Raw genomic sequence first — 26,396 nt, 5'->3', positions numbered from 1 at the left:
GAAGTGGAGAATGACAAAGAAAGACAATTCTTTCTCTTGTACTCTTTTTACTTCCATCTCATATTTGAGGTGAACTTGAATGAATGACATTGAAATATATTAAACAGTTTAGTATTTTATACTCAACCACTAGTGAAACTCAAAAATAATAACAGTAACCATTCACTGAGCAATTAGCTTCAGGAACTAAATTCAGCCCCTTACAAATATAATTAAGAGCTCTATAGGCCGGCGCCACAGCTCACTTGGCTAATCCTCCGCCTGTAGCACCGGCACCCCGGGTTCTAGTCCCGATCGGGACACCGGATTCTGTCCTGGTTGCCCCTCTTCCAGTCCAGCTCTCTGCTGTGGCCAGGGAGTGCAGTGGAGGATGGCCCAGGTCCTTGGGCCTTGCACCCACATGGAAGCAGGTGGCTCCTGGCTTCAAATTGACACAGCGCGCCGGCCGTGGCAGCCACTTGGGGGGTGAACCAACAGAAAAAGGAAGACCTTTCTTTCTGTCTCTCTCTCTCTCACTAACTCTGCCTGTCAAAAAAAATAATAAAAAATAAAAAAAGAACTCTATCAAGTAGGTATGATTAGTCCAATGTTCAGATAAAAAGACTGGAACTCAGAAACAATTAGAAAGAAGTAACTACTTCCAATATCCCAGAGCAGTGAGGTGACTATACTTCAAGATAATATGAAAAGGGCCCGGCGCTGTGGCACAGCAAGTTAATGCCCTGGACTGAAGCGCTGGCATCTCACATGGGCACCAGTTCTAGTCCCAGCTGCTTCTCTTCCAATCCAACTCTCTGCTATGGCCTGGGAAAGCAATGGAAAGTGGCCCAAGTCCTTGGGTCCCTGCACCCACATGGGAGACCCAGAAGAAGCTCCTGGCTCCTGGCTTCAGATCAGCGCAGCTCCGGCCATTGTGGCCAATTGGGGAGTGAACCATCGGATGGAAAACCTCTGTCTCTCTCTCTGCGTCTCCTCTCTCTGTGTAACTCCGACTTTCAAATAAATAAATATATAAATAAAAAATAAAAACAAAATAATATGAAAATGTTCAGAGTTAAGGGACAAGAAGATAGTTAGAAGGTTTTTGTTTTGTTTTTAGATTTTATTTATTTACTTGAAGGTAGAGCTACAGAGAGGGAGGGAGAGACACAAAGTTATCCACTCCCCAGATGGCTGCAACAGCAGCTGAGCCAATCTGAAGTCAGGAGTCAGGAGCTTCTTCCAGGTCTCCCATGCAGGTGCAGGCACACATACACTTGGGCCAACCTTCACTGTTTTCCCAGGCCATAGCAGAGAGCAGGATTGGAAGAAGAGCAGTGGGGACACGAACCAGCACCACAGAGGGAGGCTTAGCCTACTGTGCCACAGAACCGGCCCCAGTTAGAATTTTTAGCACAGAGTGCATCCAATGAAATCACCACTTGTGACACTGTCATCCCATATCAGAGTGCTAGTTCAGGTCCCAGCTGCTCCTCTTCCCATACAGCTGCCTGTTAGTGTACTTGTGCCCTTCCCACCCATGTGTGAAACCTGAATGGAGCCCCAGACTCCTAGCTTCAGCTCCAGCCCAAGTCACTGTTACCATTTGGGAAGTAAACCATCAGTTGGAAAATATCTCTGTGTCTCTACTCTATGTGTAACTCTACCTTTAAAACAAATCTCTAAATAGATAAATAGAGAGAGAGAGAATTTATAGAGCAGGTTTCCATACAGGAGAGAGGTGATGGAAGGAGAGTTCCAGAGATCTAGGAAGCATTGTCCTTGATTCTTCAATTATTTGTGGATGAACAACTATGTGTAAGGAAACTAACATGGCCAAGGAAAGAACATCAGAAAAAATGAGCCAGAACATGTTAGGCCATAAAGCAAGTGTCAGCAAAATCAAAAATATCGAAATCATACCATGCAACTTCTGGGACTGCAAGGAAATGAAGCTGGAAATCAGCAATTCAGGAATCTCTAGAACATATGCAAACACATGGAGACTGAACAACATACTCCTGAACAAACCTGCTGAAACTCATAAGAAAACACAAGAAACCCCAAATAGCTAAAGCAATCATATATAACAAAAACAAAGCTGGAGACATCACAACACTAGATTTCAAGACATACTATGAGGCAGTTGTAATCAGATCAGCCTGGTACTGGTATAAAAACAGATGGATAAACAAATGGACCAAAATAGAAATGCCAGAAATCAATCCAAGCTTATACTTGACAAAGGAGTTTAAACCAAACCCTGGAGCAAGGACCCAACACCATCAAATTATTAGAGAACATCGGAGAAACTCTGCAAGACATTGGCGCAGGCAAAGAGTTCTTGGAAAAGACCCCAGAGGCACAAGCAATCAAAGCCAACATTAACAAATAGGATTACATCAAATTGAGAAGCTTCTTTACTGCAAAAGAAACACTCAGAAAAGATTACATAAAGAGATCAAGAAACTCAACAACAATAAAACAAACAACCCAGTTAGAAAATGGGCAAAGGACTTAAAACATTTTTCCAAAAGAGAAAATCCAAATGGCCAACTGACACATGAAACAATGTTCAGAATCACTAGCCATCAAGGAAATGCAAATCAAAACCGTAATGAAGTTTCACCTCATCTCAGTTAGAATGGTTTTCATACTGAAACCAACAAACAACAAATGTTGGTGAGGATGTGGGGAAAAAGGTACCCTAATCCACTGTTGGTGAGAATGTAAACTGGTAAAGCCACTGTGAAAGACAGTCTGGAGATACCTCAGAAATCTGAATATAGACCTACCATAAGACCCAGCCATCCCACGCCTGGGAACTTACCCAAAAAGAAATTTAAAAAAAAAAAATGAGATGCAGTCATTTGCAACAAAATGGGTGAATCTGGAAAGCATCATACTTAGTGAAATAAGCCAGTCTAAAATGAACAAATACCATATGTTCTCCCTGATCTGTGAAAACTAATAGAGCATCTCAAAGGCAATCTGTAGAAGTGAAATTGACACTTTAAGAAGCAAAAAAAAAAAAGTCATATGTACCTCCCAAGCTATCTGGAGATAGAGTCTTTAAAGAACTAATTAGGTTGAAATTATGTCATTAAAGTGGATATTAATCCAATATGACTGGTGCTTTTATAAGAAAAGAATATCATTAAACTCACCCTGTTTTCACAGTGCTGGATGTCAGTCTATTTCTTTGTGGTCACTTTTACTCCTTTTTTTCCTTAAAAGATTTATTTTATTTATTTGAAAGGTGGCGTTACAGAGAAAGAGAGAGACAGAGACAGAGAGAGAGAGAGATCTTCTATCCTCTGGTTCACTCTCTAAATGGTCACAACAGCCTGAATGGGGCCAGGACAAAGTCAGGAACCAGAAGCCAGGAGCTTCTTTTGAGTCTCTGCTACAGGTGGCAGGGTCCAGGCACTTGGGCCATCTTCTGCTGCTTTTCCCAGGCCATTAGCAGGGAACTGGATTGGAAATGGAGCAGCCAGGACTTGAATGGTATCCATATGGGATGCCAGTGTCTCAGGCAGCGTCTTTACACAAAATGCTACAGCACCAGTTTCCCCACCCCCTTTTTGTTTTTAATTTGAATGTGAGAGAGCAGAAAGAGATAGAGAGAGAGAGAGAGAGAGAGAGAATAGAAACTGCTGGTTCATTTCCTTAAAGCCTGCATCAGCCATGGCAGAGACAAGCCCAGTTCAGGAACTTGGAATGCCATTTGAGTTTCCCATGTGGGTGGCAGGAACCCATGTACTCAACCAGCCACCTGTTGCCTCCCAAGGTATGCATTAGCCAAATCAGAATCAGAGTAGCTGGCACTTGACCAGGTACTTCAACATGGGATGTGGACAGCTCAAGTGACTACTTAGTGACACTTTTAGGTCAGTTTGGACACTGTCAGAAGTTAGGCGTTTCTGAGATTCAAATAGAATATTTTGGGGTAAGCATGTAATCTAGAGGTTATGATGCTGATTAAGACTCCGTTTAACATGTCAGCATCCCACATTTTAGTATCCACTGCTCAGGCTCCTAATTCTAGTTTCCTGCTAATTCAGTCCCTATGAATCAGTGATGATGGCTCAGGTAAATTGGTTCCTGCAACCTGCGTGGGAGACCTGGATTGAGTGCCCCAATTTTGGTTTTGGCCTAGTCCAGACATGGACATTGTGGGCATTTGGCGAGTAAAGTAGTAACTCTCTATCTTTCAAATTGATAAATCAAATAGATAAATTAAAAAAATGTCTAACTAGATTTTTTTCCTCTTTTGTTAATTCACAGTTTGAATAACAACATGGTCATTGCTACTATTTTTTACATTCTACTAGGTTCTAATTTCTAGGTCCTAAGCAATCCAGAAAATGATCATATTTGGAGCTGATATAATAATCAGCTTTGTGATTACCAGAAGGTAATCAGTCATAGCCTGAGGATATAAGACTGCTATTTTAGTGTCATTTTCTGATTATTTTCATTTCTTTTAATTTAGTTACACTGATGTAAATTTATTTTCTTGATTTAGTATAATAGCCCCACATTGCCATATGCTCATCAAAAACAGACAATAAGTATTTAGAGTTTACTATCTTGTTAATATTCCTACTCAGATTTTTTTGAGGATTTATTTATTTGACAGGAAGAGTTACAAAGAAGGGGAGAGAGAGAGGTCTTCCATTCACTGGTTCACTTTCCAAATGGCCGCAGTGACCAGAGCTGGGCTGATCTGAAGCCAGGAGGGAGGCGCTCCTTCAGAGTCTCCCAAGTGGGTGCAGGGGCCCAAGGACTTTTGCCATCTTCTGCTGCTTTCCCAGGCTATTAGCAGGGAGCTGCAGCTGGGACTTGAATTGGTGCCCATACGGGATGCCTGTACTGCAGGCAGAGGCTTAACCTTCTGCGCTACAGTGCCAGTCCCTACTCAGATTCTTTGATCAGCTTTTACAATCATATATATATATATATATATATATATATATATATATTTCCAGTTTAAAGGAGAGAGGTGAGGGCCAGTGCCGCGGCTCACTGGGCTAATCCTCTGCCTGCGGCTCTGGCACCCCGGGTTCTAGTCCCAGTTGGGGCGCCGGATTCTGTCCTGGTTGCTCCTCTTCCAGTCCAGCTCTCTGCTGTGGCCGGGGAAAGGCAGTGAAGGATGGCCCAAGCACCCGCATGGGAGACCAGAAGGAAGCACCTGGCCCCTGGCTTCGGATTGGCGCAGCGCGCTGGCCGTAATGGCCATTCTGGGGGTGAACCAACGGAAAGGAAGACCTTTCTTTCTGTCTCTCTCTCTCTCTCTCTCTTAGTCTAACTCTGCCTGTCAAAAGAAATTATAAAAAAAAGGAGAGAGGTGAAGAAAACAGTGTTGTGCATCTGTATGTGAAGACAAACCACAAAGAAATAGACTGACATCCAGCACTGTGAAAACAGGGTGAGCTTAATGATATTCTTTTCTTATAAAAGCACCAGTCATATTGGATTAATATCCACTTTAATGACATAATTTCAACCTAATTAGTTCTTTAAAGACTCTATCTCCAGATAGCTTGAGAGGTACATATGATTTTTTTTTTTTTTTCGGAAGGAGGGGGGTTGGGGGAAACAGCTTAGGCCACACCATAGCCCCATGGCTGGAGAAACAAAGAGAAGACTTTGAAAAATTTTAACCACTAAATGCTTAGAGATTGAGGTGGGCATTTGGCACAGCAGTTAAGAAGCTGCTTGGGATACCCACACCCCACATCAGATTGCTTCCAATTCCAACTTCCTGCTAATGTGCACAATGGGAGGAAGCATCTGATTGCTCAAGTACTTGGGTCCCTGACACCCATTTGGGAGACCTGGATTGAGTTCCCGACTCCTGATGACTCCTGATGACTCCTGAGTTTGGTCTGGCATTGTGGGTAGTTGTGGCATGTTACTACCTTGGGTAGTTAGTCTAGCTCTTGCGGGTAGTTGTGGGCATGAACCAGCAGATGGAAGATCTCTTTCTTTCTGTTTCTCTCTCTGTCTTTCTGTTTCTTTGCCTTTCAAATACATAAAAACAAATTAAATTTTAAAAACTTAGAGAAAAGTTCCTACAGAATTAACACTCAGACACTTAAGAAAAGGGTGGAGTTAATCTGGTACTTAAGTCTATGAACTCAAAAACCTAAACTATAGCACAAATTAACACATAAGTATGCACTTCTGCTACTGTCTAGACAGAGTAAGAAGAATCAGATTTACTCTCCTCTTTGAAAAACAAAGCAACAAAAAAACTATAAAGTACACAAAACATATCGAACCACTTTTTAAAAATTTATTTATATGAAAGGCAGAGATACACACACACACAGAGAGAGAGAGAGAGAGAGAGAGAGAGAGAAATATTCCATCTGCTAGTTCACTCCCCAAATGGCTGCAATGGCCAGGGCTGGGCAAGGCTGAAGTTGGGAGCCAGGGGCTTCTTCGGGTCTCCCACATGGACGCAGGGGCCAGGGACTTGGGCCATCTTTTGCTGCTTTTCCAGGTACATTAGCAGGGAGCTGGATTGGAAGTGGAGCAGCCAGGATTTGAACCACATCCATATGGGGTGCTGAAACCTCAGGTGAAGGTTTAGCCCTCTACTCCATAGTGCTGGACCCTTCAAACCAGTTTTTGAGATATCAAGAAATGAAGGATTCTAATCTTGAATAAAATGAGTAGAGTTTTTGACCCAGCGTGCTGACTTGAGAGAGATTTCAGCTTGTGGGTAAGGGAAGGGAACCCAGATAGAGGCTGGCAGAGCCTCCCTGTTGAGGACACAGGCAAGAGTTTGGGGATACTGGGGCAGTTGGAGTTTGCAGACCAGAGTTGGGAATTGCTCAGTGAGAACTATGGAAAGCTGTAGATGGTTTCTCTTGTGTATTCAGGAGAACAAAGGTCAGCACACACATGTGAAGAAATGATTTAAAATTGAAGATAGGACAGCTGAAAGGATCAGAGGGAACATAAAACATTCACACAGGGCCAGAAAAAGTGCCATCCCCAGCAACCAGCCCAGGGAAGTTCACAATTCGTGGAACACTGGCGACAATACAGAGAAGGCTCTTGCCTTGGTGGTGAGGAATAATTAGTCCTGGACTAATCACACTCTGGTTATTCCTAATAAAGATTAAAGGGAAGACCAAAAAGATTCAACCATTTCTAAATTACTTGAGAGCAAAGCTCAATTGCTTCTTGGCCTTTCTGCTAAGATTAAGTGAGAACAAAGCTGAAGTATATTTATAGAAACACAAAACTACCCAAGACTCACCAAGGTGAAATTCACAATTTTAGCAGGCATACAAAATAGTAGGAAAAAAACGGTGAAGAATTAGGAGAACAAAATCAAATGATCTGGATCAAGAACTGATACAGACCACCAGCTGGGTGGGATATCCACGTATACACCAGGCAGCCAAGGCCCCTTGTGCTCTGCTGACTTTTTTTCTAGAGGGAGCAGCATGGAGGGTGTGCAGGGAGGGAGGTGGGTGAGCCTTCTGTGGGCAGGAAGGAGGCAGGTGCTGGCGTGAAGATAGATTCATTGAAATGCTGCCAAACAAAACTTTAGCGAGCTCTCCCAAAGCTGCAGTCCCTCTGCCTGGAGCCTGTGCTGGAGCCTCTGGGGGCTCACATCACCAACTTGGTCTGGTTATTTTCACTTCCTCTTTTTAAAGAAAAAAAAAAAAGGGGGGGAAGGGGCTTTGTAAGCTTTGTGGCTCAGCAGGTTAAGCTGCCACCTGCCATACCAGCATGCCATGCGAGCTCCAGTTGGTTTCCTGGCTGCTCCACGTATGATTGAGGTCCCTGCTAATGGCTTGGGAAAGCAGCAGAAGATGGCTCAAGTGTTTGGGCCCCTGCCACTCATGTGGGAGACCCTGATGAAGCTCCGGGCTCCTGGCTGCAGCCTGGACCAGCCCTGGCCATTATGGCCACTTGGAGAGTGAACCAGTGGATGGCAGACCTCTCTCTCTCATTGTAAGTCTTTCAAAAAATACATAAATCTTTAAAGAAAAGTAGATTAATGGTTTCCTGGAGATGAAAATAGGCAGGATTACATCAGGTTGTGATGAAACGATTCAGGAGGTGATGTGTAAGTTCATTTTCTTGATTTTGGTAATGATTTCATGAGCATATACAGTTACCAAAACTTATAAAATTGAATATTTTAACTATGTGATATGCAGTTTATGATATGTCAATTATATCTTAGTAAAGTTTTTTTTAAAGTTTATTTTATTTATTTGAAAGACAGAAAGTTACAGAGAGTGGTAGAGACACAGAAAGGTCTTTCATCCACTAGTTTACTCCTCAGATGGCCATGATGGCCAGAGCTGGACCAATCTGAAGCCAGGAGTCAGGAGCTTCTTCCGGGTCTCCCAGGTGGCATTACAGGCTGGGACTTTAACCCACTGTGCCACAGAGCCAGCCCCAGTAAAGCTTTTTTTTTTAAGTTATAATTATTGATGGGAATATTCAAGATCATCTCTCAAAACTGGCCTTGTTCTGAAAGCTGTTGTATACTAACTTGCACTTAGTTTGTACTCTGAAACACTAATGTGTAGTTGCTACATCAGTGACTTACTTTTCTGTGTAGTTTTCAACTCACATATCTTTTTTAAAAGGTTTACTTATGTATTAGAAAGTCAGAGTTACAGAGAGACAGAGAGAGATCTTCCATCCATTGGTTCACTCCCTAGATGACTGCCAGGAGCTTCTTCATGGTCTCTGATGTGGATGGCAGAGGCCCAAGCACTTGGGCCATCTTTCGCTGCTTTCCCAGACTATTATCAGGGAGCTGGATTGGAAGTGGAGCAACCACTGGAACACAGATCTGTGCCCATATTGGATGTTGGGATTGCAGGTGGTAGCTTTTACTCACTATGCCAGATGCCAGCCCCATAGATTTTAGATTTTTTTCTTCAAGTTTTAATTATTTATTCATTTTTCTTTTATTTGAAAGGTAGGGAGATGGAGAGAGATACAGTGACAAATAGATTTTTCACTCCCTGGTTTACTCTGCAAATGCCTGCAACATCTGGGGCTTTAGACCAAGCTGAAGACAGGATACTGATGCTCAATCTGAGTCTCCCATGTGGGCGGCTGGGACCCAAGTACTTGAGCCATCACCTGCTGCCTCCAGAAAGCGCTTGTCAGGAAGCTGGAATCAAGCATAGCCAGAATTCTAATCCGGGCACTCCAATATGGGATGCAGGCATTTCAAGCAGCCTCTTAAACCTTGCTCCAAATGCTGGCCCCTCACAGGCTCTATTTTTAAAAAAATATTTATTTATTTACTTGAACATTACAGTTACACACATACAGAGAGAGAGAGAGAGAGAGAGAGAGAGAAGTCGGTTTTCCATCTGCTGGTTCAGTCCCCAATTGGCTGCAACGGCTGGAGTTGCACTGGTCCAAAGCCAGGAGCCAGGAGCTTTTTCTGGGTCTCCCACATGGGAACAGGGGCCCAAGGACTTGGGCCATCTTCTATTGCTTTCCCAGGCCATAGCAGAGAGCTGGATTGGAAGTGGAACAGCCGGGACTCGAACCAGAGCCCATATGGGATGCTGGCACTGCAGTTGGCAGCTTTACCCACTGCACCACAGTGCCTGCCCTCCTCACAGACTCTTTTTTTTTTTTTAAAGATTTATTTATTTATTTGAAATTCAGAGTTACACAGAGAGATGAGTGGGAGAAGAGAGGAGAGGAGAGAAGAGGGGAGGAGAGGCGAGAGAGAGAGAGAAAGAGAGAGAGGTCTTTCATCCGATAGTTCACTCCCCAATTGGTCACAATGGCCGAAGCTGCGCCGTTCCAAAGCCAGGAGCCAGGAGCTTCTTCCAAGTCTCCCACATGGGTGAAGGGGTCCAAGGACTTGAGCCATCTTCTACTGCTTTCCCAGGCCATAGCACAGAACCGGATGGGAAGTGGATGTCTCAAACTGGCGCCCATATGGGATGCTGGCGCTTCATGCCAGAGCATTAACCCGCTACACCACAGGGCCAGCCCCCTCACAGACTTTTTTTTTTAATTTTTTTTTTTGACAGGCAGAGTGGACAGTGAGAGAGAGAGACAGAGAGAAAGGTCTTCCTTTTTCCATTGGTTCACCCTCCAATGGCCGCTGCGGCTGGCATACTGCAGCCGGCGCATAGCTCTGATCTGGAGCCAGAAGCCAGGTGCTTCTTCTGGTCGCCCATGCAGGTGCAGGGCCCAAGCACTTGGGCCATCCTCCACTGCACTCCTGGGCCATAAGAGAGAGTTGGACAGGAAGAGGGGCAACCGGGACAGAATTCCGCGCCCCGACTGGGACTAGAACCCGGTGTGCCGGCACCGCAGGCGGAGGATTAGCCTATTGAGCTACAGTGCCGGCCTCACAGACTCTTAGTAGGAGTTTTAGCCAGTGTTTGCTGTAGACTTTGTTTTCCAGTGGATCTTCTCTTCCTGAAATGATTTTTTAAAAAAAGATTTATTTATTCATTTGAATGTCAGAGTTACACAGGGATAGGAAGAGACAGATGGGAAAGAGAGAGAGAGAGACAGATCTTTCATCCACTGGTTCACTTCCCAAATGACAGCAATGGCTGGGTTGGGCCAAGGCCAAAGCCAGGAGTTGGGAGCTTTTTCTGGATCTCCCAAATGGGGACAGGGGCCCAAGAACTTGCACTATCCTTCTCTGCTTTCTGGGACACCTTAGGAGGGAGCTGGATCAAAAGTGGAACAACTGGTCTCATACCAGCACCCATATGAAATGCCGGCACTGTAAGCGGTGATTATATCCACTACACCACAGTACCAGTCCCATCCTGACAGAATTTTGTAGGTCCAGTAGCTTCATTTAATGTTTAGAAGGTGAGGGATTTAATTAAATCAACACATTCTTTTTTTTTTTTTTTTATTTAATGAGCATAAATTTCCAAAGTACAGCTTATGGACCACAATAGCCTCCTCCCCCCCCCCCCCCGCCGTGTCTTCCCTCCCATCCACAACGCTCCCCTCTCCCACTCCCTCTCCCCTTCCCCTTCACATCACGATTAATTTTCAATTATCTTTATATACAGAAGATCAATTTAGCGTATGTTAAGTAAAGATTTCCACATTTTGCTCCCACACAGAAACACAAAGTGTAAAATACTATTTGAGTACTAGTTATAGCATTGATTAAACACCTAAGAGTAATTGTGTATTAATTACAGAGTTCAACCAATAGTTTTAAGTAGAATATAAAATGCATCTTTTGTATTGTTGTGGCTTCCCCCCGAACTCTCTCCCTCCCGTGGCCCTCCCCTCACCCACTTCCTCTCCCATCCCGCCCTTCATCACGTTTCATTTTCAATTATCTTCATATACCGAAGATCAATTTAGTATATACTAAGCAGGGATTTCAACAGGTTGCACTCACACAACCGAACCAGGTATAGTGTATTGTTCGACTAGTAGTGTTGTTTTTGAGTTTCATAGTTAAACATATTAAGGACAGAGATCCTGCGTGGGGAGCATGAACCCAGTGACTCCCGTTGTTGATTTAACAATTGGCACTCTTATTTATGACGTCAGCAATCACCCGAGACTCTTGCTATGAGCTGTCTAGGCTATGGAAGCCCCTTAAATCAACACATTCTTATCAGCTATGTCAGTGAAAAAAAATATGGAGAAGGAATGGAGTCTTGCTGAAATTATGCCCAACTAAGTAGACAAGGCATTCCCCGTGTGGTGATGGTTGCTCTTGACTTTCTAACATTGTGTTGTCCTCTGTAATAATGAAGCATCTTGTGCAAAACATCTAGCTACCCCATGAATGACTTCAATTTTGCAATCTCCTTGTGAATAAAAAGTATAGTAATTAGGACTTGTTTGTTTTCAATGAGATCAATAACAGAGCTTTTTAATCTTTTTCCTTCTCCCTCTTTATCTCTCCTATTGTTGAACAATTCAAGAAATATCTAGTAAGCACTGAAGTATCAGATACACTTAGCTGTTACATCCTTCTAGAGCCTTGTTATTCTAAGTGTATTCAGTGGAACCAGCCGCAAAATCACCTGGAAGCTCATTAGATATGCAGAATCTTAGTCTTCTTCCAGACATACAGGATCATTATCTGAATTTTAACAAGATCCCTCAGTGACTTTATGTATATTTCAGAAGTTCTCTTCTAGAGATTTCTCCTTAGTTCTGCCACTTAAAGGTTGTTATGACTTTGCAATAGTAAGTTCACTGCTCTAAGTCATTAACAAACTGGGTGACAAAAAATGGTAGTAGAACTTGCTTCATGTATTGTAGGGGGAATTTAATTAGATTGACCATCTAAGCCTTCAATGTACTGGTTGTCACCCCAAAGTTTTTTTTTTTTTTAGATTGTCTATTCCTCTTCCTTCTAACCACTTCCCTGCTAATTACATGTTCATAAGGCTGTCAGAGAGTTAGAGAGAGGCAGAAGGGGGGAGAGAGAGAGAGAAAGAGAGAGAGAGGGAGAGGGAGAGGGAGAGAATATCAGTCTTGCATCTGCTGGTTCACTCCCCAAATGGCCTTAATGGCTAGAGCTGAGCTGATCTGAAGCCAGGATCCAGGAGCATCTTCCCAGTCTCCCACACAAGGTCAGGGGCCCAAGCACTTGGGCAATCTTCTACTGGCTTCCCAAGTCATAAACAGAGAGCTGGATCAGAAGAGGAGCAGCCGGTGCTCATATAGGATGCTGGTGCCACAGGCAGAAGTTTACCCTACTACACCACAATGCCGGCCCCAGAACTGGATATATTTAAGAGCTTCAAATATTAGGAGCATTGTTCAGACATTGAGGTGGGATGACTTCCTAGTCTGCTGATTTTCTCTTCTTTTTGTTTGGTTTCTGCAAGGAACAGTTCTGTGGGTGGTTGACTACCTTTGACCTCCTAAGTTACTAATAAGCTCCAGATCATGCCCATTCCATTCAAGTCTAAATCTCCAGATGTTAAGCTGATGCTTGGCACAGGATAACAATTTGATTTATATGTGCTGTATGTATGGACTTATGGATTAATGGATTGGGTCTTTACAGAGTCCTAGAAATATCCCTTCATAGTCACAGTATTCCCATTATTGTGCTTTTCTTAGGGTGGAGGTAGGGATAGGGAGAATTTTTTTAATTTAAAATTTTAGATTAGTTTTTTCCCCAAAGAAACATTTTATTTAAGGAATACAAATTTCATACATTTCATAAGTACAATTTTAGGAATACGCACCCACCCACCCACACTCCTACCCCTCCTCCTCATCCCTTTCTCATTCCCAGTCGCATTAACTTCATGCATAGAAAGCCAACTCTATACTAAGTAAAGAGTTCAAAAATTTGCACAGAAAAGAGAAAAAGAACTGTTCCTCAACAGTCTAGACAAGGGCTGTTCAAAATCATTGCAACTTGAAAATAATTTCTCTTCTTTTTTTCTTTTAGGACTTAATTAACTTTAAAGAAGCACTCAAGAATGATACATCTTTTGTGATCACTTAGATATAACTTGAACTTATGAAACGTAAGAACATCCTCCACTTAACATATTAAAAGAAAGTAAGTCAGCCGGCGCCGCGGCTCACTAGGCTAATCCTCCGCCTAGCGGCGCCGGCACACCAGGTTCTAGTCCCAGTTGGGGCGCCGGATTCTGTCCCAGTTGCCCCTCTTCCAGGCCAGCTCTCTGCTGTGGCCAGGGAGTGCAGTGGAGGATGGCCCAGGTGCTTGGGCCCTGCACCCGCATGGGAGACCAGGAAAAGCACCTGGCTCCTGGCTCCTGCCATCGGATCAGCGCGGTGCGCCAGCCGCAGCGCACCGGCCGCGGCAGCCATTGGAGGGTGAACCAACGGCAAAGGAAGACCTTTCTCTCTGTCTCTCTCTCTCACTGTCCACTCTGCCTGTCAAAAAAAAAAAAAAAATTAAAAAGAAAGTAAGTCCTTGAGAATGAGTTTTATCATTAAGGAAACACCTAAGAAAACAAGCAATGGAGTTGGACACTTAGGCATAATTAAAACTTATGAGACATAAACATATCATCCAGTAATACATTAAAATGAAATAAATCTTTGAGAAACAAGTTTTACTGTTAATTATCATAATACAACTCTTTGAGGACAGAGGTCCTGCATGGGAGGTTAGTGACTCCTGTTGTTAATTTAACAATTAAACTCTTATGAATGATGTCAGTGATCACCTGAGGCTCTTGATATGAGCTACCTAGGCTATGGAAGCCTTTTGAATCCACAATCTCATTAGACAAGGCCATGAGCAAAGTGGAAGTTCTCTCCTGCCTTCAGAGAAAAGCACATCCTTCTTTGATGTCGACTTCTTTCCACTGGGGTCTCATTCACAGAGATCCTTCATGTAGGACAATTTTTGCCACAATGTCTTGCTTTCCATGCCTGAAATGCTCTCATGGGCTTTTCAGCCAGATCAGAATGCCTTAAGGGCTGATTCTAGGATCATAGTGCTGTTCCACATCTGATCCAGCTCCCTGCTAACAGCCTGGGAAAAGTTGCAGAAGATGGTCCAAGTGTCTCGGTTCCTGCCATCCACCTGCGAGACCCAGGTGAAGCTTCTGGCTCCTGCCTTCATCCTGGCCCAACCCTGGCCATTGCAGACATTTGGGAAGTGAATCAACTGATAGAAGATCTCTCTCTCTCTCTCTCTCTTTCACTTTCTCTCTCTGCCTCTCCTTCTCATTCTATAACTCTGATTTCAAATAAATAAATCTTTTAAATCACTATGTTCCTAAATCTGTACATCAAACTTTTACAACTTAAAGAAAATTGGAGAAAAAAAGAATATAATACTGTATATTTATGAATAGCCATTTCTACAAAAAGAAAATATCTTTCAATTTAAAAAGTTATGTCTGGGTGGCAGGGTGTTCACAGCAGGTTAACCACCACTCAGGGTGCCCACAACCCATGCTGGAGTGCCTAGAGTCAAGTCCAGGCTTTGCTTCCCTATCCAGCTCCTGCTAATACCAACCCTGAAAAGAATTAAGTGATGGTTCAACTACTTGGGTCCCTGCTACCTATGTGCTAGATCCAGATGGAGTTCCTAACTCATGAGTTCAGCCTGGCCCAGCCCAAAACACCCTCTCCCTTTCCCTCTCCCTCTCACTCTCTCCTCCATTTCTGCCTTTCAAATAAATAAATTTTAAATAAATGTTTTAATCTTCAAATTTAGATATGTATGGAATAGAACATTAGATATCAACTGAAAGTTCTTTATAATTTAAAGATACAAGGAAAGCTTTTTGACAAAGGTAACTAAAATCATTTCCTGTGAACATTAAATTCATTGCTGTCAACTTCCCTGAGTCCAGGAGATAGTAACCACATACTACCCAGCCATTATGTAGACTGAATTGTATTCCTCCCAGGTTCATATGTTGAAGCTCTAATCCCCAATTTAATATCATTTGGAAATGGCGATTAGGGGAGGTAATTAGGTTATGAAGGTAGGGTGCCCTTATAAAAGGAAACCAGAGGCCGGCGCCGCGGCTCACTAGGCTAATCCTCCGCCTGTGGTGCTGGCACCCCGGGTTCTAGTCCTGGTCGGGGTGCCAGAGTCTGTCCCAGTTGCTCCTCTTCCAGGCCAGCTCTCTGCTGTGGCCCAGGAGTGCAGTGGAGGATGGCCCAAGTGCTTGGGCCCTGCACCAGCAGGGGAGACCAAGAGAAGCACCTGGCTCCTGGCTTCGGATCAGCGCATTACACCGGCCATAGCAGCCATTGGGGGTGGGGGTGGGGGGGTGAACCAATAGAAAAAGCAAGGAAGACCTTTCTCTCTCTCTCTCTCACTGTCCACTCTGCCTGTCAAAAAAAAAAAAAAAAAAAAAAGGAAACCAGAGAGCTTCTTCTCTTCCTCTCTACCCTATGAGGACACAGAGAGAAGATGGCCATCTGAAGTCAGGCGTACCTTCACCAGGAAGCAATCTGCCTACACTTTTTTCTTGGATGTTTGAACCCCCAGAAACATAAGAAATAAGTGTCTGTTAGGGTCAGCGCTATGGCATAATGGGTAAAGCTGCCGCCTGCAGTGTACGCATCTAATATGGGCACCAGTTCATGTCCTGGCTGCTCCACTTCCCATCCAGCTCTCTGCTATGGCCTGGGAAAGCAGTAGAAGATGTCCCAAGTCTTTGGGCTCCTGCACCCACGTGGGAGACCCGGAAGAAGCTCCTGGCTCCTGGCTTCGGATCCACACAGTTCCAGCTGTTGCGGCTAATTTGGGAGTAAACCAGCAGATAGAAGACCTCTCTCTCTCTCTGCCTCTCCTCTCTCCATGTAACTCTGAATTTCAAATAAATAAATAAATCTTTTTAAAAAGAAAAGAAAAGTAAGAAATGTCTGTTGTTTAAGCCACCCAGGCTACAGTTTTTTGTCATAGCAATCCAAATGGACTAAGGCAAGCTTCTCTCTCTCTCCGTCTCTCTCTTTCCTCTCACTCTGTTTCCTTTTTTTTTTTTTTTTTTTTTTTTTTTTTTTTTGACAGGCAGAGTGGACAGTGAGAGAGAGAGACAGAGAGAAAGGTCTTCCTTTTCCAGGTTCTAGTCCTGATCAGGGCGGCGGATTCTGTCCCAGTTGCTCCTCTTCTGGTCCAGCTCTCTGCTGTGGCCTGGGAAGGCAGTGGAGGATGGCCCAGGTCTTTGCGCCCTGTACCCGCAGGAGGAAGCACCTGACTCCTGGCTACGGATTGGCACAGCACGCTGGCCACAGCGCATTGGCCGTAGTGACCACTTGGAGGGTGAACCAACGGAAAAGGAAGACCCTTCTCTCTGTCTCTCTCTCTCACTGTCTAACTCTGCCTGTCAAAAAAATAAAAAATAAAAAGAAGAAGAAGAAAGAATAGGAGTGGCCTTATTTTCTTTTTATATCATTCTGTGTTGCTGTGGATTTGTTCTGAGAAGAGGAGCGCGGTGGGGACAAGAGGCACGGAGTCACCACACAGACACCGGGAGTTGGGTGAAAGAGGGCCAGAAGCGAGCAGCCCACAGACTCGTTTATTTCCGTTGATACAGCAGCTTATATAGCTGAGGCAGCCAATCAGGTCAAGGATCAGTTTATGCCCTAACCAGTCACAGCCTGTTGCCAAGCAGGCTCCATTGCCAGGTGGGTTCCTAAGCCATTCCTGAGTAAATGACACTGGCTTGCCAGTGGCCATCTTTGCATGGCCTTCTCATTCCACCACAATTCTGCATTTTAAAATTTTATGCAATTAATATATATTAATTTTATAATCAGAAAAGGAAAATCAATATTTTTTAATGCTGAAAACTTGTTGATATTTCTGACATTTCACAAAACATCTTTTGTTGGCATTCTACAAGCAATACCATCTAATAATCTCCCAATATTTCTTCTTGTGAGGACAGTTTATGTATCTTTTTGACTTCTGTAATATTTGTTATTTCAGGGAGATTTTCCAGAGAAACCTGCTGCCCTTCCACTCGAACTATTAGATGTTGATCTGTTTGTTTTTCTCCCTCTTCAACGTAAACAATTAGAATTGAAGTATCATTTCCTGAGACACAAAATTTTTCAAAGCTTCTGAAATATTGTGGTTTGGGGAAAGACTGAAAATAATTTCTGTAAACAGCATTCTTGTCTTCATTTTTCCAAGTCTGTAGAAGTGAATGGCCTTGTTTGCTGCCACAAGTGTCTGAAACAGATCAGCAATCACTGTAGGATTTCTCAGTGAACCATCAGTGGTGCCTTCCACGGTCTTTTTCCTCAGGTCTCCTGCATTTTTTAAGTCTTTAAACAACAAAAGGGTCACCCTGCATTGGGGAAACAAGTCCAGCTGGTGCACTAACTGCATTTCACTGATAAGCAGGATTCCACAGTCCCCTCTGGTCCGTCCCCGAAGAACTCCCACTCGATATGATTTTCATAAAAGGATCTGTACTGGAAAAAAGGGATCCAGTGACTGCTGAAAAGAAACTTGAGGGTTTTTTTTTTAACTTTTATTTAATGAATATGAATTTCCAAAGTACGACTTATGGATTACAATGGCTTCCCCCCAATACCGTCCCTCCCACCCACAACCCTCCCCTTTCCCACTCCCTCTCCCCTTCCATTCACATCAAGATTCATTTTCAATTATCTTTATCTACAGAAGATCAGCTTAGTATACATTAAGTAAGGATTTCAACAGTTTGCTCCCACACAGAAACATAAAGTGAAAGATAATAGATGATTTTTTTAAATGATGATGAAATCAGATCAGACCTATTGTCATGTTTAATCCCAGTGAGAGTCAAGTTGGGAATTGATAATTTCTTTTTTTTTTTTTTTTTACAGAAGATCAGTTTAGTATGCATTAAGTAAAGATTTCAACAGTTTGCACCCCCATAGAAACACAAAGTGAAATATATTGTTTGAGTACTCGTTATAGCATTAAATCTCAATGCACAGCACATTAAGGACAGAGATCCTACATGAGGAGTAAGTGCACAGTGACTCCTGTTGTTGACTTTACCAATTGACACTCCTGTCTATGGCATCAGTAATCTCCCTATGCTCCAGTCATGAGTTTCCAAGGCTATGGAAGCCCTCTGAGTTCTCCGACTCTTATCTTGTTTAGACAAGCTCATAGTCAAAGTGGAGGTTCTCTCCTCCCTTCAGAGAAAGGTACCTCCTTCTTTGAAGACCTGTTCTTTCCACCGGGATCTCACTCACAGAGATCTTTTGCCAGAGTGTCTTGGCTTTCCATGCCTAAAATACTCTCATGGGCTCTTCAGCCAGATCTGAATGCCTTTAGGGCTGATTCTGAGGCCAGAGTGCTATTTAGGACATCTGCCATTCTATGAGTCTGCTGAGTATCTCACTTCCCATGTTGGATCACTCTCCCCTTTATTTATTCTATTGGTTAGTGTTAGCAGGTACTAGACTTGTTTATGTGCTCCCTTTGACTCTTAGTCCTTTCATTATGATCAATTGTGAACTGAAATTAATCACTTGGAATAGTGAGATGGCATTGGTACATGCCACCTCGATGGGATTGAATTGGAATCCCCTGGTATGTTTCTAACTCTACCATTTGGGGCAAGTCAGCTTGAGCATGTCCCAAATTATACATCTCTTCCCTCTCTTATTCCCACTCTTATGTTTAACAGGGATCACATTTCAGTTAATTTTCAACACTTAAGAATAACTGTGTGATAATTACAGAATTAAACCAGTCATATTAAGTAGAACAGACAAAAAAAACTACTAAGAGGGATAATGTGTTAAGTTGTTCATTAACAGTCAGGGCTATGCTGATCAAGTCACCATTTCTCATAGTGTCCATTTCACTTCAGGAGGTTTCCTTTTTGGTGTTCAGTCAGTTGTCACCGATCAGGGAGAACATATGGTATTTGTCCCTTTGGGACTGGCTTACTTCACTCAGCATGATGTGTTCCAGATTCCTCCATTTTGTTGGAAACTTGAGTGTTTTTCACAGTCCTTTGTGCTGCAGTTTGGCCATTGCCTGGAGAGAGTACTACTGAAGTACTGAAGTACAGTGAAGGTTTCTACTGATATCTGCCATGCATTCCACCTTCCAGCATAAATCATGTGGATATAAATGAAGGGATGTCACATCCCCCATCTATTTAGTCCTGGAGAAAAGATCATCAGCATATTTAAGAAAAGAAAATTTATTTCTACTGAAAAATTTAAAAATTCACAAGATTGTGGACCACAAGTTATCATCACAAGTATGGTATAAAAAAATTACATGAATGGGGCCACCATTGTGATGTAGTGGATAAAGCCACTGCTTGTAATGCCAGCATCCCATATAGAGACCAGTTCAAGTCCCAGCTGTTCCACTTCCAATCTCGCTCTGTAGACAGCCTGGGAAAAGCAGCAGAAGATGCCCCAAGTACTAGAACCCCTGCACCCATGTGGGAGAACCAGATGGAACTCCTGGTTCTTGGCTTCAGCCTGGCTCAGCATTGGCCAATGCAGTTATCTGGGGAACACACCAGAAGACACAAGTTTCTCTCTCTCTTTCCCTTCCTCCCTTCCTCCCTCCCTCCTTCCCTCCCTCCCTCCTCTCTCTCTCCCTCTCCTCCTCCTTCCCTCCCTCTAGCTCTGACTTTTAAATAGATTAATAAATTTTTTTAAAGTTATACCAAAAATACCATATTTCATAAATTACAAGGCATATATTTTCTTGTGCTTTTACTTCTTTCCAAACTTCTTCAGATCACTGAAATTCTCTTTTCTAAATGCTTTTCAATCTTCCTGATTTGTTAATAGCTCCTATAACAACATATTTAGCAATCACAACAAAAAATAAATATAATAACTCTGTAAATCCAGTTTCAACTACCTAGTAACCAGAGGATCTGGTAAACTGAGGAGGGAAGAAAAATATTTTTCTAAAAATATTTTATGTATTTATTTGAGAGGTAGAGTTACAGTGAGAGAGAGAGACAGAGAAAGGTCTTACATCCACTGGTTCACTCCCCAAATAGCTGCAACAGCCAGAGCTGGGCCTATCCAATGCCAGGAGCCAGGAGCTTCTTCCAGGTCTCCCAAATGGTTGCAAGGACCCAAGCACATGGGCCATCTTCTACTGCTTTCCCAGGCCATAGCAGAGAGCTGGATCAGAACAGGAACAGCTGGGATTAGAACCAACACCAATATGGGATGCCAGTGCTTCAAGCAGAGGATTAATCCACTGCACCACAGCACTGGCCCCTGAAGAAAAAGATTTAAATCCATTTTAGTATGGCTCAATTGATCCCTTAGTTAATTTGCATTTATAATGGTACCTATATAGTTATCAGTAACTACAGTTTTCCTTTTCATTTCTCAGGAAAGGTCAAATGCAAAATTTACTTCAAAAAATCAACATGAAGGATAAAGTAAAACCATAATTATTCACTATACAGGGTCAAGGTTACACAGGAGCCCTTTGTCTCAAATGTGCAAACCCAGTCCCTATTTTCCAGAAATTAATCACAGCCACTGCCTCACACCTGGCCTTACAACTCTATCCAGGGGAACTTTTTTAGAAATATGAATTTCTTACAAATCAAAACCACAATGAGGTTTAACCTCACCCCAGTTAGAATGGCTCACATACAGAAATCTACCAACAACAGATGCTGGCGAGATTGTGAGACAAAGGGACACTAACACACTGTTGGTGGGAATGCAACCTGGTTAAGCCACTATGGAAGTCAGTCTGGAGATTCCTCAGAAACCTGAATATAACCCTACCATACAACCCAGCATTCCCACTCCTTGGAATTTACCCAAAGGATATTAAATTGGCAAATAAAAGAGCTGTCTGCACCTTAAAGTTTATTGCAGCTCAATTCACAATAGCTAAGACCTGGAATCAACCTAAATGCCCATCAACAGTAGCCTGGATGAAGAAAGTATGGGATATGTACTCTATAGAATACTATACAGCAGTAAAAAAAACAATGAAATCCAGTCATTTGCAACAAAATGGAGGAATCTGGAAAATATTATGCTGAGTGAAATAAACCAGTCCCAAAGGGACAAATATCATATGTTCTCCCTGATCGGTGACAAAAACCGAGCACCAAAAAGGAAACCTGTTGAAGTGAAATGGACACTATGAGAAACGGTGACTTGATCATCCCCTGCCCTGACTGTTGATGAACTTAATACTTTATCCCTTTTAGTATTTTTTTTTTGTTCTACTTAATAATATTGGTTGAACTCTGTAATTAACACACAATTATTCTTAGGTGTTTAAATTTTAACTGAAAAGTGATCCCTATTAAATATAAAAGTGGGAATAAGAGAGGGAGGAGATGTACAGTTCAGCACATGCTCACTCAGACTTACCCCAAACAGTAGAGTTAGAAATGTGCCAGGGGATTCCAATTCAATCCCATCAAGGTGACATGTACCAATGCCATCTCACTAGTCAAAGTGATCAGTTTCAGTTCATAATTGATCATAATGATAGGATTAAGAATCAAAGGGATCACATAAACAAGAATAGTGTCTGCAAATACTAACTGATAGAATTAAAAAGGAGAGAACAATCCAACATGGGAAGTGGGATACACAGCAGACTCATAGAATGGCAGATGTCCTAAACAGCACTCTGGCCTCAGAATCAGCCCTTAAGACATTCAGATCTGGCTGAAGAGCCCATGAGAGTATTTTAGGCATGGAAAGCCAAGACACTCTAGGAAAAAAAAAAAAAAAAAACTCTAAATGAAAGATCTCTGTGAGTGAGATCCCAATAGAAAGAACGGGCCATCAAAGAAGGAGGTACCTTTCTTGAAGGAAGGAGAGAACTTCCACTTTGACTATGACCTTGTCAAAATAAGATCAGTCAGTGAACTCAAAAGGCTTCCATAGCCTTGGCAACTCATGACAAGGGTGATTACTGATGCCATAAACTAGAGTGTCAGCAACAGGAGTCACTGTGCACTGACTCCCCATGTGGGATCTCTGTCCTTAATGTGTTGTACTATATGAATTAACAGTATAACTAGTACTCAAACAGTACTTTATACTTTGTGTTTCCGTGTGGGTGCAAACTGTTGAAATCTTTACTTAGTATATACTAAATTGATCTTCTGTATATAAAGAGAATTGAAAATGAATCTTGATGTGAATGGGATGGGAGAGGCAGCGGGAGATCGGAGGGTTGCGGGTGGGAGGGGGTTATGGGAGGAAAAAGCCACTGTAATCCAAAAGCTGTACTTTGAAAATTTATATTTATTAAATAAAAGTTAAAACAAAGAAATATGTGTATCTACACTTGTGAAAGTTTTTGTTCAGGAATTCTGTCTGTAAGAGACCAGAAATTTAAATTTTGTTGACTGAGTGTGCTATGAAATGATATTCAGGACATGTGGAGAAATTTAAAAAAAAAAAAAAGCAAGTAGCAGGAAAAAATATATATTGTGAATTTTTTTAAACAAAATATATACAAAGGGTACTTCAAAAGTTCATGGGAAGATATAATTAAAAGGTAAATTTAAGGGCCAATATTGTAGCACTGTAGGTTAGGCTGCTAAAGATACCACCATCCCATATGAGTGTTGGTTTGAGTCTAGGCTGCTCCATTTACAATCCGGCTCCCAGCTAACACACCTTAGAAAGCAGTAGAGGATGGCCCAAGTGCCTGGGTCCTTGCCACCTGTGTGAAAGACCCAGGTAGAGTTCCAGGCTTCTTGTTAGCCTGGTCCAGTCTGGCCATTGCAGCCATCTGGGGGAGTGAACCAGTGAATGGATAATCTCTCCCTCCTTCTCTGTCTCTCCCACTCTCTGTGAAACTCTACCTGTTGAGTAAATAAACACATTGTTAAGAAAAGATTAATTTACTTCAATGCAAAAATTTTGATATCCATGTGTGAGTTTTTTTCCTAATGTATGTTTTCCATAAACTTTGTGAAGACCACGCATATAAATGGATTTTTATTCATTTGCATCAAAACAGATTTATCTTTCAATTCTTCTTTCTGTGAACTATTTGAAGCATTCTCATATAAAGATAATATGGCCCAGTACCTAAGTTACACTGTTCCCAGACAATCTAAAACAAGACCTCAACTGTATTTAACCTTGATGATTTCTGGGAAATGAAATGGAAGTAGATTAGGAGTAATTTTTGATTATTACTTTATATATATATAAACTATTTTTTGTTCTTTAATGCATTGATACAGTTCTTTTTGAATTTAAAAAAAAGTAAGAGAATTTGAGAAGGGTTATGGGAGGAATAAGGTGTTAATGACCATGCCATATGCTTTTTTTCAAAAGTAAAGCAGAGTAGTAATGACTAAAGCCAATTTAGAAACATGGTTAAAAAAAAAAAAAAGAAATATGGTTGATATAGAGCTCAAGACTGAAACAAGAAGTAGACTGTCAGGAGAGTGTGTGTAAACATATTTAAAGCAGCTTTATTTACCATCAGTCAACTCAATGTCCAGCTTTATTAAGAAACAAAATGTAAATATCGTTTGCCTTTGGATGAGGTTATTTACTACGAACAGACATCATATTACCTTCTGACTCCTATATTCTATAATTCTATCTGGATTTTGTTTAAATTTATGGAGGACCTAAGGAGACACATTTAATTGTGTATATGATATAATAATAAAAAAGAAAAAAGAAGAATGGTCATGCTTTTTGAACAAAGCATATTTTGTTCCTTAACAAACGCTGGAAGTTTGAACCTGCAGGCTTGTAGCCAAGAGGGAAATAACTAGAGGACTCTCAATGGCCATAACCAGGTCTTACCTCTAGGTGGAGTCAGAGGACCAGCTGCAGACTAAACCCTCCCTGGGCAAGTCTAGAGTCCACATTGACCTTTCCCTCCTGCCTAGCCATCTGTCCTGCTCCCTGGTGAGCAAAAGAAGAGCAGAAAACTGTACTACAAGCATTACCCCGAATACAAATATCTATCTAGGAAACAAAGATTTTGAAGGATTCCATAGAGTTGTTGCTTATGCTGTTGTACATGCCAGGGCCACGTGTTTGTGGCAGTGTTTAGGCTACTGCTTGGGATAGCCTACATCCTAAATGAGAGTTCTGGATTCAAGACCTGACTGCGTTCTCCATTCCTGCTTCCTGTTACTGCATACACTGGGAGACAGCAGGTGATGTCTCAAGTAGTTGGGCCCCTGCCACCCATGTGGGAGACTTGGATTGAATTCCTGCACAAGGGCTTTGGCCTGTCCTAGCCCAGGCTGTTAAAGGTATCTGGGAAGAGAAAACAGTAGATAGGAGCTCGCTCTCTCTCGCTCTCTCTCTCAAATAAAATTAATATTCAGCCACCGCCCAACTTTCTTGACCATAGGCCTGAAAATGCCTTTCTCAGGGAACATTAAACTAAAAGTGGGCAATGAAGACAAGAAGGAAGGTGGATCCCTTTAATGCTTCCACTTCATGGTCCCTATACTCCATTTCCATCTATTGAAGATCACATTCTCCTGAGTGGAACCAGGGAGTCTGTACCTTGTTGCTGTTTTTTCTAAGTGTCTTCTAGTTTTTAAAAGATACACTCTTCTCTGTTCTTTTGGGTTCTTTCTAGAATTCATCCTTCAGGACTATAATGAATGAAGAGAGAGTAACACAGGAATAACCAAGTATTAGAATAGCTCCTGAAGACTATGAAAACATTACCTCAGTGACAGATTTGTTTGTTTGTTAATTATTTTTATGAAACAGGAGCCAGTGCTAAGTATCAAACCTAGGTACTCCATTATGGGATCTGGACTTCTTTATTTTTTTTTCTTCATTTTTCTTTATTGTATTTATTTGAGAAGCAGGGAAAAGTGTTTCCCATTTACCATTTTACTCTCCAAATGCCTGCAACAGCTGAGGTTGGGCCAGGTTTCCCATATGGATGGGAGGGACCAAACCTACTGCCTCCTGTGGTGTACATTAGCAGGAAGCTGGAACTAGGACAGTCCTGGGACTCAAAGGCAAACCCTCCAATATGAGATGTGGGCATCCCAAGTGGCATCTTCACAACTAGGCCAGATGCCAGCCTTAGCAGTAACAACTTTGAAAGTGTAAATTGTTGGCAATGAATTTAGAACTTTATGGCTCTGCCATTCCCAGGTAGTGTAACTAAAAACTTTTGTCATTTGTAAGAGAAGGAGGTAAATCCTCAGAAATCAATGTTGAAAACAAGTCCACCCATCCTGCTTTGTTGCTTCAGGCAACGCTCAAATGAGTCATACCTCCACAAACAGAATTTGGAAACACTGGTGAAATCCTAATCATAAAATGTCTTTTAGACTTTCAAACACAAGGCATCTAAAAACAAACTCAGACACTAGGAGTAGGCAGTACACCAATCATCGGAGCATTCATATATCTTCTTGTCTGTTGCATCTTTAGCTTGGATTTACACTAACCTCCAGACATTCTGATTACTTTTCCATTAACTTCCCCTCTTGTCATATTCACTCCCCATAATCATTTCCTCAACATCACCACCTTACTTCTACAGTCTCTGTGTTCTCAAGCCCCATCCTTGCTTTTCCATGCCAAGCAGAGGTGTCAACAGAGGTAACTTGTTTCTTGTCAGACCTCCCTTACTGCCACAGACTATGTGGCAAAAAAAAAGATGAACTGAGCGCTAGGGTGTGACTAACTGGACAGCAGTGGGGAAGTTATTTAAACTCTCTAAGCCTGAGTTAACTCATCTTTAAAATTTGGAAATAAGATTTAGAAATAGGTTGACTTCAATTTAGATTAATTTTAAGATTATTACAAGATTTATTAAAAATGTATTTATTTATTTAAATAGGTATTATTATGCATCCCATTATACAAATGAGGAAACAGATGAGGGGATAAGTGATCTGCCCAAAGGCACACAACCACCAAGTGGCGAACCTAAGAACTGAACGGGTATATGTGTCCCCAATACACTTTTCATCACTCTGTTCAAGTGCCTCATGTATGTGTTCACTTGATATTAT

At 42.1% G+C, this 26,396-nt stretch overlaps 1 pseudogene; it reads right to left on the bottom strand.

The window, feature by feature from the left end:
- Positions 1 to 17,262: 17,262 nt before the first annotated feature.
- LOC100353040 (EKC/KEOPS complex subunit TPRKB pseudogene) lies at positions 17,263 to 17,785 on the bottom strand (annotated as a pseudogene).
- Positions 17,786 to 26,396: the final 8,611 nt, after the last annotated feature.

The sequence above is a fragment of the Oryctolagus cuniculus genome, chromosome 4, assembly GCF_964237555.1.
Source record: "Oryctolagus cuniculus chromosome 4, mOryCun1.1, whole genome shotgun sequence".
NCBI classification, from domain to species: Eukaryota; Metazoa; Chordata; class Mammalia; order Lagomorpha; family Leporidae; genus Oryctolagus; species Oryctolagus cuniculus.
This window is presented reverse-complemented; position numbering and strand designations above follow the sequence as displayed.